At 40.6% G+C, this 14,217-nt stretch overlaps 1 long non-coding RNA gene across 1 annotated transcript in view; it reads left to right on the forward strand.

The window, feature by feature from the left end:
• The first annotated feature begins 449 nt into the window (after nt 1-449).
• The window catches only part of LOC141107207 (uncharacterized), a 40,383-nt gene continuing 26,615 nt past the window's right edge, over nt 450-14,217 (forward strand). Inside the window, exons 1-2 of the long non-coding RNA XR_012235814.1 lie at nt 450-558; nt 1,276-1,351. This is a non-coding gene — a long non-coding RNA (uncharacterized lncRNA). The remainder of the gene's footprint in view (nt 559-1,275; nt 1,352-14,217) is intronic.

A 14,217-nucleotide genomic window follows, 5' to 3' on the forward strand; every position in this document is an offset into this window, starting at 1 on the left:
GAGTGTGTTGTGATTGGTCAAAGCATGCAGGTCTGGTGCATGCTTTGGCTAATCATCATACAGCAATGCACTGCAATCACGCAGTGCATTATGGGACGTTCCGTGGCACTTGAATTTCCCGCGAATGCCCCATAATATTTGCTGTTCGGCGAACAGGCGAACACCCGATGTTTGAGTCGAACTTACGTTCGATTCGAACATCGAGCTCATCCCTAGTGCTGAGGTTTGTACATGTACACTATTCATACAATAATGAGTAAAAATTCTCCATTCCTTTAGTTAAATCAGCCTCACTGTCTCATACTGTTTTACACATTACACACAGATGTAAATTACATATTCTTCTGCTGCTAAAAGAACTTTACTCAAGAGGGTTAGGACGCACTGACCTATCTCAAAGGCTGACAAAGGCAAGTTAATAACTAACCAATTTTGAAGCTAATTTTTATTTGACCAATGCACGTGAAAATAATGAGTAACACTAAAATGAAGTATAAATATCTCATCAAAACACACAAAACACACCTCATTCTTAGGACAGCTAAAGCATTGAATCAGGTAAGTTTAAAGTTATATTTTTTTGGGTAGAGAGATATTGAAGTAGAATATCTAGGTACTGCACAAGGATCAGCTGTGTTCATTGAATACTGCCACCCAGCATTGGGTTAGAGTGTATGTAAAGGCAAAGCATTTTTTTATTTTTTTTATTTTGGATAGAGGTGGGAAGGATTAGAACTCCTGTCAAGTCTGTATTGTTGTCTGTGTAGATTCACCTTCATTGTTTGTCCTGATGACCATTTTCATGGATACAGAAAATGATGGGAAATCTGAAATACAGTTGTCACCAAAACAAGAGCTGAAAAGTTTTAAAGGGAACCTCTATGATGGTGATGACTGTTTCATAGAAGATTTCTCCTTACTTTATAAAGATTTCCTCTCACATCCTCTTGCATCAATGGGACAGGAAGCAAAGGGACAAAGGTAGCAAAAAAAAAAAAAAAATTGACAGGGGTGACAACCCACTCACAGCCAATGAAAAAAACACTTCCTTTTATGCAAAAGGGAGACTTTTTGAATTTTTAAACTAGGTTTCATGTCCCCAAATAGCCTCAATGAGGCTCTTGAGGTACATAATATAGTGTGACGTTGGCTTGTATAGTTTCTCATTTCTATTTTTTCTTTTTTTATCTTATTTTGGTATTATTTATATTTGAAACATATTTCCTGTTCTGGTTTTTCAGACCACTTATGATGTTTTTGATTATTATTTTTTAGTTACTCATCGTTTGACCAAGTTGTTTTCCATCTGAAGCAATATTTATGAATAATTTCTCTTATATATAAAGGCCTGGTGAGTGTTTTTTCACTTGTTTTCATTTTGTAATCCTTTATGCATTCAAATGTATTACATGTACTGATAATGGTTCTAGTATATCATTATTTGTTATTATCTTGTGTGTACATATATTCTCTACAGCCATAAGTTATTCTGCAAGTTTCAGTGGTGAATAGAATTTTATTTTTGGCTCAAACAAAGAGTTTGTTTTATTTAAAAAGATTTTTATTTTGAGAAAAAAAGAGCAATTATACAAAACAGGATTGTACATTGTCAGGTATAGGCATTAAGAAACAGAACAGTGTCTAAGTAGTAAACATTATAACAGTTGTCTACAGCATGTACTATATGTGGTCAAGGATTCCAGGGCTCAGTAAATAGTCTAACACAAAAAAAAAGAAGGGTGTCAGAGAAGCTATATGCTGTCACTCAAGAGATCGTCTTCTGCCCGCCACCCCGTATGGGAACACACTGTGCCGGGCCGAGGGACCTCCATACAATCTCGGAGATCCGAGTTCTCCCGGTAAGAACTCACATCTCAAATAAAATTACATCTCTGAGAGCTGTGAGATAAAGTAGAGCTATGAGGAAGATGGGAATAGAAAATTTCCTTGTTCCACTGCTGTGATTGATACTGAAATGAACAAAGCTGAGCAAACATAGTAACCATGTAACTGAAGTAATACCAGGGTCTAGAGGAGACCTGAAGATGAGAGAATAGTAGAAAGGAAGAAAGAAAGAAGAGGAGGGAGGGGAGAGGGGAGGAAGGGGAAGGGTGGAACATCTCTCATGCGTTTAGAGTATGCTTTATGTGGATCTACCAGTAGGTCCTAAAGTTACTCCTACAAATGGAGCCCATGGATTCCAGATACCTTCAAATTTCTTCACAGTGTCCTGGACTATGCTAGTGAGATTTCCCTGGGCCATTATCCAGGATATTTTCCTTTTAGCTGCTGGGAGAGAAACTCCCGGACGTTTCCAGGCTCTGGCAATCGTGAGCTTAGCCCCCAGCAGTACAACGTGAACCAGTCTGCCCGAGGACTTTGGGATCCCCAGAATTGGGGCATTAAGAAGGGCTACCTGAGGAGTTCTGGGAACCTAAGCCCCCACTAGTTCATCCAAAATATTGAATATTTTTTCCAGAAGGAGCGAATTTTGGGGCATTCCCACCAAATATGGGATATAGTGCCTTGGAGTTTACAACCTCTAAAACAGAGAGGGTCAGCCGTAGGATAGATTGAGGCCAGTTTAGTCGGTGTAAAGTACCATCTGGAGATCACTTTCAGGCTGGCCTCAGCTAAAGTGGTATTGAGGACACCCTGAAAGGATCTAAAACAGGATCTGTGCCAATCTACTAAGTTCCACTTAAATTGAAGCTCAGATTCCCAGGCCTCCATAAAAGTCGCTTTTGAGCATGGCAAAGTAAGTAACGAATATATCACCGAGATCCCACCCCTCTGGTCTCTGGCTTGACCACACCACATTTCGTAATCAGAGAATTTTGGAGGGAAGTCGTTGTCTTTATATAGCGATTGCAAAAAGTGGGAGATTTGACTGAACCGAAAGGTTTCAGATAAGGGCATGTCTAGCATTTTGGTACAGTGTTTTAGAGTGAAGGGGCCTGCGGCTGTAAAAAATTGTCCTATCCTGTACAGGCATTTATCCACCCACCACTTGAAGGCCGTAACATTTTTCCCCGGAGGGAAGTCTGGATTGTTATAAATATGAGAGAGGGGTTTGTAAGCGAAACTAAAGCCTTGGAAGAACGTAAGGAATCCCATAGAGCGAAAGAGTGAGAAAGGGTCGGGGCTAGAATAGAGGGTCTGTTTCTTGGGGGCATCCATAGGAGGAAGTCTAGCGTGAAATTAGGAACTGCCTGTTTTTCTATTGCAACCCAATCAGGTTTGGGCACTGGGGTTGGAGTAAAGGGCCCGCATCAGTCCGAGAAATCTTTGTCCAAAGCCCCATTGCTCTAAGATGGTAAAGATATATGGCCAAGAAATGGAGTTGTAGGTCCAATGACAGGAGCATACCAGCCTGTTTAGGACCTCCCACAAAGAGTTTGTTTTAATGTAAGACAAAGGTGGAAAACCATCAGTAATTCTCATATTTTTTTCTTTTTTCTTTTGTTTTTTTTCTTTTTGTATTTTACATTTTTTGATTTTTTTTCATTTTTATTACATATATATATATATATATATATATATATATATATATATATATATATATATATATATATATATATATATATAATCTTTTTTTTTTTTTTTTTTAAATTACTTTTTCAGTTTTCATATAATATATAACTAAATAGATAATTTTTTAGAATATCCCCCCTGGATCTGAATGGGTTTTGGTTATCCAGTCCCATTTTTAGTACCCAGTCCTGATAATCCAATTTTGTTTTTTACTTTTTGGTTTTTACCTTTTAGTTTACTATAAATAACCTGATTGTCTCTGTCTGGACTTGATAAAGCGCATACTCGTAAAAGGTGTTGTCACGGCAACCAGCACAAGCTTGCGCTCTATCTCTGCTTTCCATGTCTCCATCCAGCCTGCAGCTGATGTCATTTCCAACCCGCGGCTGAGCTTATTACTGGGACCATCTATGACTATTATATCATGCCTCTGTACTAGATCCATATTGCCCTATAAACACGGTCACACACCTGGCAGTTTTCTGTGACTTCTTTATACTCCCTATAATATGCATTTTATATAGTTGTCTAATAAAAGGCTAAGTTTTAGGCCATGGTAGGTTTGGTGCACGATTTCAGCAGATCCCTGCTGTTGTTTTTTTTTTTGTGTTTCCCATGAAAGGCTCTTTTTTTTCCCTTTCTTTCCTTTCCCTTTTGCTCAATTTATTTTTATAGAATTTTATAAGAAACAGGGAAAAAAGTACAAAACCATAAAAAGTAAGGTAAAAGTTAAAGATATAAAATATAAAAGGGGTGAATACAAAAGTCCTTCAGTATCCATATTTCCTCTTCCTTAAACATGTATAAAGTCTAGTCATATGTATTTCTATACATGACTATATATCTGTCTTGTAGAAATACTAATATCATCATTATTTTTCCTAAAACTCTATTTGACACCCTTAAAACAAAACAACAAGAAAAAAAAATAAGCACAATAAGAGAGGCATATCCAAATAGTGGGCTTATTTCACTTTATCCACCTTAACTCCTTCACACCGGCGTAACACAAATATGCAGCCCCACTGGATTGGGCTTTTTTCATTAAAAATTACAAACATGTTATACTGAAGGGCTCTGTGCAGTGGTTTTGCACTGAGCAGCCCCAATACTCTTCTCGGGTCCCTCACCAGCGTTCCTGGCCTATCCCTCTTGTCGAGTGCCCACACAGCAAGTACCTTGCTATGGGGATACCCAAGCTGAGCCGCAGCTTCCTGTGTTCATTCAGACATGGAGCCATGGTTCAGCCACGCCCCCTCTCTCTCCTAATTGGCTAACTGACTTTGATTGGCAGCAGTGGGAGCCAATGGCGATGCAGCTGTGTCTCAGCCAATCAGGAGGGAGAGTCCCAGAGGGCTGAGGCACTTGTGCACATCGCTGGTTAGAGATGGGCCTCAGGTAAGTGTTAGGGGGCAGGGGGGGCTGCTACACAAAGAAGGCATAGAATGCATTAAGATAAAAAAAACTTTTGTCAAGCACTTTAAATAATAATAATAAAAAATACTAAAAATACCTAGATCAAGGTTTGATCTAGGACAGTGCCAGGGTTAGCGTTTGGATCAAGGTCAGGGTCAGTAATTTTTTTGGACAGAGTTTTTATTTTTTAAGTAGTATCATTGTCAGTTAATGCCAGTGTGTTTTACAGTAGGTAGGAAAAAAAAAGCAAAACGTGCACCATTGTTTTTGGGCTGTACTACCGGTACGTACAACAACTAACATACACATATGTGGTATCACTGTGATCGCTAGGAGCAGGAGAATTTAATTTGGGTTGTCCTTTGGTGGTAGGTTATGGTAGCACCAAGAAATATACAGCTAAATTTAAAAAATATATATTTTTGTTTACTATTTTGGGCCAGTGTTCCTTTGATAATAAAATCAGGAGATATGCTTTAACATTTATCACCAGTTGAAAGCCCAATTAGTCCTGAAAAAAACAAGGTATAATCCACCTGGATGCACAAAGTAATTGTGATGATATGTACGGTTTTACTAACACATGTCAAAAGCTGCAAAATTGTGGCATTTAGATTAGTTTTACCCTTAGGAGCAAAGGGGTTCATCAATTTCACAGATACAAAACTTCACCTTAAGGTCCTAAAATCATCTGTTTCCATATAGATAATCCAGGGTGTCCACCTTAAATGAAAGACCTTGCATCTATCATGTTGTTGTGCAACTTCTTCCCCGTCTTTATTAAACAGCACATCTCTATTGCCCATTCCCCAATCGTTGGGGATTTGACAGACTGCCAGTGTCTCGGTATCAGAGCTCTGGCTGCATCAATAAAGAACTTGAGTAATGACTTCTTATTTGAGGAAATTGTACCAGGGATTACTGAAACCAACACCATCTTGGGTGTCCACTCATAATCTATTGGAACTACCCTATTATATACCTGTGCAACTTTATCCCAAAACTGCCTAATTAGAGGGCAGCTCCACCAGATGTGTAAGAGTGTGCCAACCCCCGAGAGGCATCACCAACATTTATTTGAATTTATAGCAGATATTTGGTGCAACTTATAAGGAGATCCATACCATCAGTTTCTTTCTTGCATCTCGCTAGCCATATTCAGTTTATGTGTAAGAAACATCTGGATATATCTTGTTCTGTTAAACAGATATTCATTTCCCATTCTCTTAAATAATATACCTTCTCCAGGTGTTGTTTTGAAAGTAATAAGTTATACAAAAAAAAGATGGAATGGGAAGTTATTTCCCCAGAAATGCATATCTATTCAAACAGATTAAGTTCACAATTAAACTGATTATACTTAGCTATCTCATTAATAACATGTTTAACCACTTCAGCCCCGGAAGGCTTTACCCCTTCAATGACCAGGCCATTTTTTGCGATACGGCACTGCGTCGCTTTAACTGACAATTACGTGGTCGTGCGACGATGTACCCAAACAAAACTGATGTCTTTTTTTTTCCCACAAATAGAGCTTTCTTTTGGTGGTATTTATTCATCAGTTTAAGCCAATATGTATTCTACATATTTTTGGTAAAAAAATCGCAATAAGCCTATGTAGCACCCTGTAGTTTAGGCAGGGAGCTCCTCACAAATTTACTTGTCAGGAGTAGTTATCCTGGTTGATTGATAGAGATCTATTGATTTCTCCTTAAATTTAGCCTTCTTGCACTTTTCTCTTCTACCACTAGGTGGCCGGATACTTAGTGGTACTAGATAAGAGAAGGGTGACCCAAGGTCAGGTTATGGATATGTGGGCTATCTCAGCCAACAGACAGGGGTTTTCTTGAATCCCTTGGCCTGCTGGGAGAACCTATATATTCGGGTGGAGTCAGGTAATCTGTGTTCTGTGCCAACAGGACGGCTGGGTCTGCTCAGACACTGGTTGACAGCGGCGAGATTGGTTATTCCAAGATTGGCGATCAATACAATCCCTATCGATGAAGGAATGGGTAATGGAAATGGATTCATTTAAAAATGGAACTTCCGCTTATACGTCTTCTCCCCTTCCCTCCTCCGGTGCCACATTTGGCACTTGTTGGGGAGGAGTGGGGAACTGGTACCTGTTTTTGGACAGGTACCTGTCCCCATTTCCGGGAGACGGGGCCGTGGCACCGTCTCTCGGAAGTTCGGCCCCTTCCTACTTCCTCCGCCACCAGACCAATTATAAAGTGCAGTACGCTTTGCGCATGCACAGTAGGTAAGCAGCTGTGAAGCCTAAAGGCTTCACTGCCGGGTACCCTTACCAGGAATGGTGACGGCTTTTTTTCGTGGGGTGGTGGACCTACTCTTTAAATAACCTTTTTGGTTTGTGGTGCTCAGATGCAGTGTAGTTACACTTTAAGTCTTATAAGGTGTATGTCCCATTAAGTGTTGTTGCACTTTCTTTCATTTTTACAATTTAATTGAGGCTGGATAGTATAGATCTCACTATACTGGACAGTACTCAGTCTGCTCCTTTCCATACTCTAGCTGGCCAGGATCTGACAGATGTGATCACAGAAGAGCTCAGAACAACGCACTTCCATGTTCACTATACAGAGGGGCACATATTCAGCTTTCATTTCACTCCCCCACTGTTCTGTTTAGTTGTCAACAAATCTATCTATCTATCTAGGCAGGCATGTGACTCACACTCCTTTTTCCAATTGGTTGTGACAGTGCGTGGCAAATAGGCACCCAGTACTGTAAAATGGGGACAGGAAAAGCTATCTCAACCCTGTATAATCTCAAAATTGCCTCCTCTCTCTGTCCGCCAAACATAGGGAGGGAGCAAAGGGAAGGTGAGCATGTGCGGCTAGTGGTTCCACCTTGTGTAACATAAATATGGGTGCTTCCATTGCTCATTTCTGACCTCTTTCTAAAAATATTATTGTGCTGGTGTCATTGCCTGTTATAAAAACACTGGCTTCAGTACTTCCTGAGTCACTGACCTGGAATAGGTATTTAGATCAGGAAAGTCAGAAAGCCTGATCTCCATACTTGTTTTAGGTCATTATTTCAAATGGCCAAGTCAGAGGTTCAGGCTTTTCTACACTGGCTGTGGCTGTTTTCTAATGAAAATAAACTAAGACTTTACACATCTCTTGAGGTACCTGGGGTATATTTAGCTGATTCAAATTGAAAGCTGGGCTTTAAGAAGTCTACAGAGCTGGAGCAAAGGGAAAGTTGCAGACATGGGCCACCAGAAAGGTGAGCATACTACCTCTTAGAGGGACTTGCCATTAGGAATCGTCGAAAGACCTGACAGGGTCTCTTTATTTACAAATGCACTATTTTTAGCAATATAGCATGACTGTGCATTGTGATGTGCTGAGACACAGGTACATTGGAAAGATGTGCGTTACACATAACATGCATTTTGGCTTATTGCAGTAACACACACGTTAAAGTGGCTTTAAAGTCATTTTTTTTTTTACCTTAAAGCAGAGTTTCACCCAAAAGTGGAACTTACGCTTATTCATCTCCTCCCCCCTCCGATGCCACATTTGGAACCTTTTGGGGGGGAGGGGGGACCTGTTTTTTAACAGGTCCTCTTCCCCACTTCCAGGAGATGGTGACACAGCGAAGCTCAGCCCCCCGCCTCCTTCCTCCACTGCCAGGCCAATTAAAAAGAGCAGCGTGCTTCACACACGCGGCTGTGAAGTCAAAAGGCTTCACTGCCGGGTTCCTTAACCAGCAATGGCGGCAGCTGCACCCAATAGCCGATCCGAAGATCTGCTGCAGTGCTCACATCGTGACCTGGACAGGTAAGTGTCCATATATTGAAAGTCAGCAGCTGCAGTATTTGTAGCTGCTGACTTTTAAATTTTTCGTGGGGTGGGCGGACCTCTGTTTTATTGCATTCCCTGCATTAAGGTGAAAAAATATCCCACTACCTGTTCCTTCCCCCTTCCCTAAATACTTTTCTGAGTTGTCTCTCAATCCAGCGATGTGCCCGTCTACAGCAGTCCTGGTCTCTCTTCCTCTTCTCACAGGACAGCCATATTTATTGAAAGTTTCCAGACAGCAATAATTAATGTGTATATAGACAAAAAAAATATTTTATATAAATATATATATATATATATGTCAGAATCATTACTCGATTCTCTAATCAGCACACAGAACTTTTTTTTTTGGGGGGGGGGGGGAATCATTAGAACCCCTGTCAAGTTTTTATTGCTATCTATGCAGATGCACTATATGTCCCAAAGGCCATTTTCAGAGAAAGAAAATAATGAGAAATCGAAAAATACACCGCTGTCATCAGAACAAGAGGTGAAACTTTCCAATGGAAGCCCCGTTACAGTGAAACCTGTCTAATAGGGGCATGAACATTTCTTACATCTCATGTAACTACTGGAGATTCTTTTCTTTTTCTTTTTTATTCTGATTTTTGACCTATGATAATCAAAATTTGACATAGGTGATGCTTTAAAGGTATTGTACACTTTCAAATGTTTTTGTTATTTTAACTAGGTATTAGTGTAGATTTATTCCCTGTGTTGTTTGTTTGCCTTACTTTGTAGTAAAGGGCTCTCATGTTGTGGCTGCAGATTGTAGCGCCATGGCTGATTGTTCCCCTATTTCCATGTATTCATTCACCTAGCTTGTCCCCAATGGCCTGCCCTGTACAGTGGACATCTAATTGCAAATTGTATCAATCCTATTTTTGAAGTGATCGGTGATCTCCTGGGCAGTGAGTGAGTTAATGGGTGGAAGCAGGTGAGAACAATGTAGAGTCCTAGGGCCCTTTCACACTGGGGCGGTTTGCAGGCGCTATTGCGCTAATAATAGCGCCTGCAAACCGACCCGAAACAGCCACTGCTGTCTCTCCATTGTGAAAGCCCCAAGGGCTTTCACACTGGAGCGGTGCGCTAGCAGGACGTGAAAAAAGTTCTGCTAGCAGCATCTTCGGAACGGGGAAGGAGCGGTGTATATTGATTGAAATCAATGGGACAGCGCAGCTATACCACCGGCAAAGTGCCTCTGCAGAGGCGCTTTGCGGTGGTTTTTAACCTTTTCTCGGCCGCTAGCAGGGCGGTTTTACCCCCGACGGTAAAGCACTGCTTACAATAGCGGCATTTTACTGCCGATGCCGCCCCCGCCCCAGTGTGTAAGGGGCCTAAGATATAGCTAGATATAAATAAAAAGATAGAGAAGAGTTGACAGGGACTGGATAAAAGGGTGTTCATGAAAGTGATAAAATAGGTCTGCTTGGCAATATGGAGGCAGGGATTTTATTTTTGCAGAGCAGATTTATATTGGTTGAAGTCTTTCTGAGACTTGTAGGGTCCGTGCCTGATTCTGTGTGTGGCGAGGGGGGAAGTGTGTCCAGAGAGGATAACAGTGAATTGTTGTAGACAGAAATGGCTAGGTTGCGGCAGGACAGGAGTGAGATTTTGTCATAGAGGTGGCCAGTAGCAGAACAGAGAAGAGAAGGGTTAATGTATAACTAAAGGCAAAACTTTTTTTTAAGTTTTGGATTGAATGGAGAGGGCTTAGAATACCTGTCAGTTTTTATTCCTGTTGAAAGAGGTTACAGTGTATTATTACCACTCACTGACTGGCTGCTAGAGGTTACAGCAAACATTATGGCTCACTGATTATTTTCTAGAGGTTACAGCACATGACTTCTGCTTGTTGATTGGTTGCTAGAGATTACTGTACATCAATACTGCTCACTGATTGATTGCTAGAGGTTACTGGACATCTATACCACTCACCAATTGGTTGTTAGAGGTTACTGCACATTATTACTACTCACTGATTGGTTCCTAGAGGTTACTGCATATCCTTACCGCTCAATGACTGGTTGATAAAGGTTACAGCACATCATCTCCTCACTGTCTGCACACCATGGACTGGAGAGGTGAGGGGACCCATCAATAAACAGAAAACTCCTAGGACTCCTGGGATCAGTGGCAATGCTATTGAATGCATTTCACATCTGGGGTTAGTAAAGGATTAGGTAATAGCAGTGGGTTCATTATTATAGATTTGCACCGCTTGCTTCTTTTTTTCTTGCCAATTAACTGGTGATAATAGGCATGCGCAGGAGGTGTGCCAGGTGTGCCTGGGCACACCCTAATCACCCTAAGTGCATTACTGCTCTTTGTGCAGGCAGGGAGATGTGAAATATCTCCCTCTGACCAGTTCTGCCATTCATGAAGTGCTACTGTTCTTCTTTCACTGTACTGGCTTTACCATAAGAGTGTGTTTGTCTGTATGTGTATGTATATGTAATATACAGTGGGGACGGACAGTATTCAGACCCCCTTAAATTTTTCACTCTTATATTGCAGCCATTTGCTAAAATCATTTAAGTTCATTTTTTTCCTCATTAATGTACACACAGCACCCCATATTGACAGAAAAACACAGAATTGTTGAGATTTTTGCAGATTTAATAAAAAAGAAAAACTGAAATATCACATGGTCCTAAGTATTCAGACCCTTTGCTCAGTATTTATTAGAAGTACCCTTTTGATCTAATATAGCCATGAGACTTTTTGGGAAAGATGCAACAAGTTTTTCACACCTGGATTTGGGGATCCTCTGCCATCCCTCCTTGCAGATCCTCTCCAGGTCTGTCAGGTTGGATGGTAAACATTGGTGGACAGCCATTTTTAGATCTCTCCAGAGATGCTCAATTGGTTTTAAGTCAGGGCTCTGGCTGGGCCATTCAAGAACAGTCACGGAGTTGTTGTGAAGCCACTTCTTCATTATTTTATCTGTGTGCTTAGGGTCATTGTCTTGTTGGAAGGTAAACCTTCGGCCCAGTCTGAGGTCCTGAGCACTCTGGAGAAGGTTTTCGTCCAGGCTATCCCTGTACTTGGTCGCATTCATCTTTCCCTCGATTGCAACCAGTCATCCTGTCCCTGCAGCTGAAAAACACCCCCACAGCATGATGCTGCCGCCACCATGCTTCACTGTTGGGACTATATTGGACAGGTGATGAGCAGTGCCTGGTTTCTCCACACATACCGCTTAGAATTAAGGCCAAAAAGTTCCATCTTGGTCTCATCAGACCAGAGAATCGTATTTATCACTATCTTGGAGTCCTTCAGGTGTTGTTTAGCAAACTCCATGCGGGCATTCATGTGTCTTGCACTGAGAAGAAGCTTCCGTTGGGCCACTCTGCCATAAGGCTCCGACTGGAGGAGGGCTGCAGTGATGGTTGACCCCCTACAACTTTCTCCCATCTTCCGACTGCATCTCTGGAGCTGAGCCACAGTGATCTTTGGGTTCTTCTTTACCTCTCTCACCAAGGCTCTTCTCCCCTGATAGCTCAGTTTGGCCGGACGGCCAGCTCCAGGAAGGGTTCTGGTCATCCCAAACGTCTTCCATTTAAGGATTATGGAGGCCACTGTTCTCTTAGGAACCTTAAGTGCAGCAGAAATTTTTTGTAACCTTGGCCAGATTTGTACCTTGCCACAATTCTGTCTCTGAGCTCTTCAGCAGTTTCTTTGACCTCATGATTCTCATTTGCTCTGACATGCACTGTGAGCTGTAAGGTCTTATATAGACAGGTGTGTGGCTTTCCTAACCAAGTCTAGTCAGTATAATAAAACACAGCTGGACTCAAATGAAGGCGTAGAACCATCTCAAGGATGATCAGAAGAAATGGACAGCACCTGAGTTAAATATATGAGTGTCACAGCAAAGGGTCTGAATACTTAGGACCATGTGATATTTCAGTTTTTCTTTTTCAATAAATCTGCAAAAATGTCAACAATTCAATGTTTTTCTGTCAATATGGGGTGCTGTGTGTACATTATTGAGGAAAAAAAATTAACTTAAATGATTTTAGCAAATGGCTGCAATATAACAAAGAGTGAAAAATTTAAGGGGGTCTGAATACTTTCTGTCCCCTCTGTATATCACACACACACACACACACACACACACACATATATACACATACACGCATATGTGTTTGATCTTTGGGGTGTGCACCTAATGTAATAGGCTACACACACCTATGCTGGTGATTCACCTGTACTTAAGTAGCAGCAATCTGATTTAATCCCGCAATCTTCCATTAATATCTTTGGTACTAGTTTTTCTTGTTGTTTGTCCAAGTGTCCGTTTTTATCGGGTCTATTCATTAATAAGTGAAGAGAGCTGAATTGTCAGAAAAAATCCAAAATCTAAGCCAAAGTGGCTGAAGTAGAAAAAAAAACTCTCATTGAAATATTTTTTGGCCTATATTTTATCATTTCCCTAAAAAAATTTACCTCAGTTCACTGAATAGTACATTAAGATAAAACTGATCTTTATAAAAACATTTATTAAAACATTAGAATAAAATCAATACATAACACTGGATTACATCTTATTTTTTCTTATTTATTTTACCTTTTATTTTAAATTTTTTACACTGTTCTTTAAAAAAAAAAAAAAAATTGGGTCATTTTTATTCCTATTACATGGAATGTAAACATCCCTTGTAATAGCAAAAAAAGCATAACAGGACCTCTTAATTATGAGATCTGGGGCAAAAAAGACCTCAGATCTCATATTTACACTAAAATGCAATAAAAAAAAAATGTAATGTCATTTAAAAAAAAAAAAAAAATGTCCCTTTAAGAGCATTGGGCGGAATCGACGCCCTGCCCTGCAATGATATGGAGACGGGTGGGGGCCATCTTCCCCTCACTTGTCTTCATGTCAGGCTAGGGAGAGGATCCGATCGCCTCCGCTGCTACTGACATAGCGACGTAAAACGACGGAGGCGGTCCGGAAGTGGTTAAAAAATTTAAAAAATACAATAATATGCAATAATATGTGAAACAGTGATAAAAGTGCTCAAATCAAAAGCAGGCATTCATCTGATTTTACATAAAAAACAATAAAATAAGTCCCAAATAATAAAGTACATGTGCATCAAAACGTGATGAAATGTAAAGATCATGTGCTCAAAGAACAGTTCTTGAAAGTTGTGAACAGAATTGTTCCCACCATCCAGGCATCCACCATGAGTGTGCCCTAGCAGCTCACTTTAAACAAAGACCACAACAGGTCTAGTGGCACTTTGGTATACAAATCCTTAATGGCAGTTCACATTCCACTCTCCTCTTCTGCATCGAAATCCACAGCTGGTCTGACAAGGCTTTAATATATGGATCCCTTATGGAAAATCACATTCCTCTCCTCTCCTAAAAGTACAACTAGACCTGTTGTGGTCTTTGTTTAGGTGAGCTACTAGCATATAAACAAGGA

The sequence above is a fragment of the Aquarana catesbeiana genome, linkage group LG09 (assembly GCF_042186555.1).
Source record: "Aquarana catesbeiana isolate 2022-GZ linkage group LG09, ASM4218655v1, whole genome shotgun sequence".
Taxonomy (NCBI): Eukaryota; Metazoa; Chordata; class Amphibia; order Anura; family Ranidae; genus Aquarana; species Aquarana catesbeiana.